This window comes from Carcharhinus amblyrhynchos, unplaced genomic scaffold (genome assembly GCF_965287045.1).
Source record: "Carcharhinus amblyrhynchos unplaced genomic scaffold, sCarAmb.v2.hapA scaffold_47, whole genome shotgun sequence".
NCBI lineage: Eukaryota > Metazoa > Chordata > Chondrichthyes > Carcharhiniformes > Carcharhinidae > Carcharhinus > Carcharhinus amblyrhynchos.
The window spans coordinates 484,542-491,611 of record NW_027649788.1 but is presented as its reverse complement, the minus strand read 5'-3'; positions in this window follow the sequence as shown (position 1 = coordinate 491,611).

Sequence of the window (7,070 nt, the reverse complement as noted above, 5' to 3'; positions counted from 1 at the left end):
CTGAGGATCGACCTGATAGATGTTTACACAATTATGAGACCAATCAGCAGAATGTCTTGTCAGAGTCTTTTTATCTCAGGGTATAAATGCCAATTGCTGCAGGACTTATTTTAAAGTCATAACGGGGAAACTTTAAAAGAGATGAGAGGCAAGATTTTTCTTCACAGAGAGGGTGGTAAGTACCTGTATTTCGCTGACGGGGGGGATGTCAGAAGCAGATACAATAGCAATGGTTACAAAAAATCATCTTGACAGATAGATACATGAATAAACAGGGAATACAGAGATACAGGCTGCGTAGATGCAAAACAAAATCATTAGTTTAGAAAAGTATCATTTGTCGGCACAGGCTTGACCGGACAAATGACATTTCCTTTCCGGGCCTCTCCCTGTGTGTTTTTTTTTAGCATTTGAGATGTTTTATTGTGAATTGGTTCTCCAACAAACAAAGAATGCAGCTTAGAACTGGATGACTTGGCTCTTCCTCTGCTTATCTCCTCCCAGCTCAAAGTGCTTGCATCTCTTCATGGCCAGCATTCTCTCTGACCTACAGTTGGGCTCCACACACTCCAATCTCAGCACAATCTTCTTTGTGGTCTGAGCCTTTTGTCAGTCCACCATAACCTCTCTGCTTTCTGTCATAACATCTCTTACCCTGTGTGTATTAGGAATCCTTTCCCTTCTTGTACTGGGTAACCTTGTGGGGCTGGTGCCTCCGATTTTTTTTTGCAATATGTCCTCCGGGTCTTTGGTACATTGACCATTTTCCCAAACCGGGCGGTGAGCGGAAAAAAAGCTCGGGCCTCTCCCTGTTCCTCTTCAATTTCAAAACAATAGAGAGTCTTCAATCACACCCAGGATAGGATTATTTGCAGACATCCACCGAACTCCAGCCAACACAACCCTCCTCCCCTTCCTTCCTATGAACATGCAGGACATAGAACACGTGTCCTTTTAACTAAGGTTTTGAGGTCATCGGGCCCAGAAACAAGGGACCATTCGGCCTGGGTATCATGTCTCACGGTGAAATAACACAGTTGCTGAGGCGACAGACAGGGCCGTGTGGTGGTACAGTTAATAACACAGCAGTCTCCCCGCGTGAGGACCTGGATTTAGTTGCTGTCGTGGGTGACTGTGTAGAGCTTGACATTCTCTCCGTGTTTGCATGTTTTTCCTCTGGGTGCTTAGAACAAAAACAAAACAAAGAACAAAGAACAACCCAACACGGGAAACAGGCCCTCCGGCCCAACGAGCCCTCGCCGCCATCGTAACAAAGCATTTTCCGACACCTACCTTGACCCGTGTGTAGGCGTATGGTACCCCTATTGGAACCAGATTCAGGGGAGAATAGTTTAGGGACAATTTGTTACACCAATCAGCCTAACAGCACATCTTTGGGGTGTGGGAGGAAACCGGAGCACCCGGAGGAAACCCACGCAACCACAGGGAGAATGTGCAAACTCCCACAGACACTGGCCCAAATCCATGTATCTGCACAGCTAGCAGTGATAGTCACTGAGATGCTGTGGTGCCCATCTGCTGGTCCAGTTTTAAGCACACACAACGACGTGAAGTACTAAGCCACTCTCGAAACATCCAAGAGCAGCCCACGCACGACCCACCGTGTGCATGCCCCTCGTTAGACAACAAGGTGGACCGACACACCTGCGGATTAAAAGAGACAAGACATTAATGCCATCAGGCCCCGGAGTTTTATCAGTTTTTATGCTACCTAAAAACCCGAACACTTCCTCCCTCGTAATGGATATTTCCTTCAACTGGTCTACAGCTCCCTCCAAGACATTACAAGACACCAAGCCCCTCTCCTTCGTGAATTCCGACACAAAGTATTCATTCAGGATCTCCCCCGTTCCCTCAGCCTCAATGCATAGCTCCCCTCCTTTGTCCCTAAGAGGACCAATTTTCCCTCGAACCACCCTCTTGTTCCTAATATAAGAGTAAAATGCCTTTGGATTTCCCTTAATCCTATCAGCCAAAGCCATTTCATGCCCCCTTTTCCCCCTTCTAACTCCCCTTTTGGTCTCCTCTCAAATGCCAACGATGTGCAGGTTCAGTCGATTGTCCATGCTAAATTGTCCCTTATTTTCTCAAGGAGACCAGGTTAGATTGATTAGCCATGGGAAAGCATGGTTGGTGTGCTGAGATAAAATTCTCTGTTAGAAAATCTTTGCAGACTCAATGGGCCGAATTCCCATGATCTGCACCGTGTGCCTCTATGTTTCTATGACTTTGTCATTCATGTACCAGGACATCCTTGCCCCTCTATATCACAACATTCTGCAGTGGCTTTCAATATGAAATATGTTCTGCTTTTGTATTCTTCCGAACCATGTGGCAACCTCAATTTTCCCACATTGTGTGTAACATGTCCAAGTTTTACCTCTTCATTTAATCTACACGGGAACTTTGTGTCTCCTCATAACGATGTACTTTTCTACCTATCTTGGAATTTTCAGAAGAGTTGACTGTATTGAATAAATTCATATTGATTGCAAGTCAGTGATCCACAAGGATTAATCCCTGTGAATTCAATACTTACTTTATACTAACCTTAAAATGAACTGTTTATCCCAATTCTATGATTCCTGTTTGTGAACTAATCTGATATCCATGCTAATCTCTTAACACGAAGAGCTGCAACCTTTTATGTGGCACATTAACGAATCCTCGTTTGTTTTGTAGCACAAATACATTACTTCACTTGATTGCGAGTGGAGAGCTTGTGGGTGAGTACAGTGATTTTTTTTTAAAAACTAACTTTGTACTTGTTTCTTTTTCTTTAAATTTTTGCACCGGAAGCAGTTACTAGGGCACTCGGGTAGAGTTTTTTTTTTAACCTTACTACAAATTAGAGCGGTGAGGAATCCCGATACTCTACATAGGTAGAGTATCCCAGCCCTCCCCACTCCTCTAACTTCAAAAAGAGAGAGAGAGAGAGAGGGGGTCTGACTGAGAGCAGGTAAGTTTGTTTTTGTTTTTGAGTGTGCTGTAAGGGCTTTGGCTCACAGGGCCAAAGAGATAAGGGTGAGGCAAGGGAAGTTATAAGTTTTTTTTTTACTTTTTCCTCTGGGTTACTAAAAAGGGGCAAGTATGGGTGTGAGGCCAGTATGTTGTTGCCAGTGCAACATGTGGGAGGTCTTGGAGGCTCCTGGTCTACCAGACATCCACACCTGTGCTCGGTGTGTGGAGCTGCAGACCCTACGGAACCAGGTTAAGGAGCTGCAAATGCAGCTCGAGGACCTTCGGCTCATTAGAGAGAGTGAGGAGATAATTGATAGGAGCTATCAGCAAGTAGTCACACCAGAGCAACGGGAAGAAGGCACGTGGGTAACTATTAGGAAGGGGAAACCTCAGGTGATGGAGAGCACGCCGGTGGATGTCCCCCTTCAAAATAAATCCTCCTGCCTGAGTACTACTGGGGGGGACAGCTCATCTGAGGGAGGCAGCAGTGGCCAGGTCTCTGGAGCTGAGCCAGTATGTCAAAAAATTAAAGAGAGCAGAAAGGTAGTATTAATAGGGGTCTCCACAGTGAGGGGGGGCGGACAGGCATTTTTGTGGACGTAGACGTGAGTCGCGGATGGTGGTTCGTCTCCCTGGAGCTGGGATCCGGGATGTCTCTGGGCATGTCCCAGACATCCTGAAGGGGAAGGGTGAGGAACCGGAGGTTGGAGTGCATATAGGTACTACTGATGTAGGCAAGAAGAGGGAGGCAGTGGTGAAAAGGGATTATAGGGAACTGGGTAGGCAGCTGAGGAAGAGAAAAGCGAAGGTAGTAATCTCAGGATTGCTGCCTGTGCCACGGGAGAATGAGGGCAGGAATGGAATGAGGTGGAGGCTGAATGCGTGGCTGAGGGACTGGAGCAGGGGGCAGGGATTTCGGTTCCTAGATCATTGGGACCTCTTTAGGGGCAGGTGTGACCTGTACAGTAAAGACGGGTGGCACTTAAATCCCAGGGGGACTAATATCTTGGTGGGAAGACTGGCTAAGGCTACTGGGGGGACTTTAAACTAGAAAGGATGGGGGGATGGAATTGTGATGGGGAGACTGGGACCGAGGAGGTTAGCTCCCAGGTAGGGAAGGACTGCAGGCAGTATGAGAGGGAGGTTAGACAGGGGGTGGAGAAGGGAAATGCCCAGGCTGAGGGGCTGAAGTGTATCTATTTTAACACCAGGAGTGTAGTAAATAAGGTAGATGAGCTTAGGGCGTGGATTGCTGCTTGGGAATGTGATGTGATGGCCATTACGGACACTTGGATGTCTCAGGGACAGGACTGGGTACTTCAGGTGCCAGGATTCAGATGCTTCAGGAAGGACAGGGAGGGGGGCAAAAGAGGTGGTGGAGTGGCTCTGTTGATCAGGTACAGTGTCATGGCTGCAGAGAAGGAGGATGCCGTGGAGGGACTGTCTACGGAGTCCCTGTGGGTGGAAGTTAGGAACAGCAAAGGGTCGATAACTTTGCTGGGTGTATTCTACAGGCCGCCCAATAGTGACAGGGAAGTTGAGGTGCAAATAGGGAAACAGATTCTAGAGAGATGTAGTAGTAACAGAGTTGTCGTGATGGGAGACTTCAATTTCCCAAACATCGACTGGAATATCCCAAGGGTATTGGTCTCTGGAGAAGCAGGGGCAAAACATTAACCAACCGTGAGCAAAACATTAACCAGTCGGGGAAAACATGAACCAAATGGGGAAAACATTAACCAGTGGGACTTGGTCCCTGGAGAAGCAGGGGGAAAGCATTAACCAGTTGGACTTGGAGCCTGGAGAAGCGAGGGGAAAACATTAACCAGTCGGACATAGTCCCTGGAGAACCGATGGGAAAACATTAACCAGTTGCACATAATCCCTGGAGAAGCAGGGGCAAAACATTAACCAGTCGGGGAAAACATTAACCAGTAGGGGAAAACATTAACCAACTGGGGAGAACATTAACCAGTTGGACGTTGTCCCTGGAGAAGCGAGGGGAAAACATGAACCAGTTGGGCATAGTGCCTGGAGAACCGAGGGGAAAACATTAATCAATTGGAGATGGACCCTGGAGAAGCGAGGAGGAAACATTAACCTGTTGCACCTAATCCCTGGAGAACCGAGGGGAAAACATTAACCAGTTGGACTTGGTACCTGTAGAAGCAGGGGCAAAACATTAACCAACCGGGCAACACATTTATCAACCGAGCAAAACATTAACCAGTGGGACTTGGTCTCTGCAGAAGTACTCCAGCTGCGGCCTCACCAATGCCCTATATAGCTGCAGCAAGACCTCCCTACTTTTATATTCAATCCCCCTCGCTATGAAGGCCAGCATTCCATTCGCCTTCCTGACCACCTGCTGCACCTGCAGACTGGGTTTTTGCGACTCATGCACAAGGACCCTGAGGTCCCTCTGCACCGTCGCCTGCTGCAGTTTTTCGCCACGTCAATAATAGTCCTTCCAAACATTTACCAGGCAGGAATAGTCCCTGGAGAACCGAGGGGAAAACATTAACCAGTTGGACTTGGTGCCTGGAGAAGCAGGGGGAAAACATGAACCAGTCAGACCTGGTCCCTGGAGAACCGAGGGGAAAACATTAACCAGTCGGGCATACTCCCTGGAGAAGCAGGGGCACAACATTAAAAAACCGTGGGGAAAACATTAACCAGTCGGGCAAAACATTAACCAGTCGGGAAAAACATTAACCAACTGGGGAAAGCATGAACCAACCGTGGGGAAAACATTAACCAGTCGGGCAAAACATTAACCAGTCAGGGAAAACATTAACCAACCGTGGGGAAAGCATGAACCAACCATGGGGAAAACATTTGCCAGTGGGACTTGGGCCCTGGAGAAGCGAGGGGAAAACATTAACCAGTCGGACATAGACCCTCGAGAACCGAGGGGAAAACATTAACCAGTTGCACATAATCCCTGGAGAAGCAGGGGCAAAGCATTAACAAAATTTGGGAAAACATTAACCAACCGGGGAAAACATGAACCAACCATGGGGAAAACATTAACCAGTGGGACTTGGTCGCTGGAGAAGCAGGGGGAAATCATTAACCAGTTGGACTTGGAGCCTGGAGAAGCAGGGGGAAATCATTAACCAGTTGGACTTGGTGCATGGAGAAGCGAGGGGAAAACATTAACCAGTCGGACATAGACCCTGGAGAACCGAGGGGAAAACATTAACCAGTTGCACATAATCTCTGGAGAAGCAGGGGCAAAACATTAACCAGTCAGGGAAAACATTAACCAGTCGGGGAAAACATTAACCAGTCGGGCAAAACATTAGCCAACCGGGGAAAACATGAACCAGCTGGGAAAAACATTAACCAGTTTAAAGCTGGGGCCTCAGCTTTTTACCATTTATATAGATGATCTGGAGGAGGGAACCGAGTGTATGGTGTGGAAATTTGCTGATGACACCAAGATTGGGGGAACGGCAAATTGTGCGGAGGGTGTGGAGAGTCTGCAGAAGGATCTAGATAGGCTGGGCAAATGGGCCAGGAAATGGCAAATGGAATTTAATGTTGGCAATTGTGAGGTGGTCCACTTTGGTAGGAAAAATGGTAGGAAGGACTATTACTTACGGGGCGAAAAACTGCAGCAGGCGACGGTGCAGAGGGACCTCGGGGTCCTTGTGCATGAGTCGCAAAAACCCAGCTTGCAGGTGCAGCAGGTGGTCAGGAAGGCGAATGGGATGCTGGCCTTCATAGCGAGGGGGATTGAATATAAAAGTAGGGAGGTCTTGCTGCGGCTGTATAGGGCATTGGTGAGGCCGCAACTGGAGTACTGTGTGCATTTTTGGGCGCCGCACCTGCGCAAAGATATTTTGGCCTTGGAGGGAGTGCAGAGGAGGTTTACTAGGCTGATACCGGAGTTGATGGGGTTGAGCTATGAGGAGAGGCTGAATAAACTGGGCTTGTACTCGTTAGAGTTTAGAAGAATGAGGGGAGATCTCATTGAGACGTATAAGATGATGAATGGGATGGATAGGACAGAGGTGGAGAGACTCTTCCCGCTCAAAAAAGACAGTAGGACTAGGGGGCACAGCCTCAAGATAAAAGGGGGG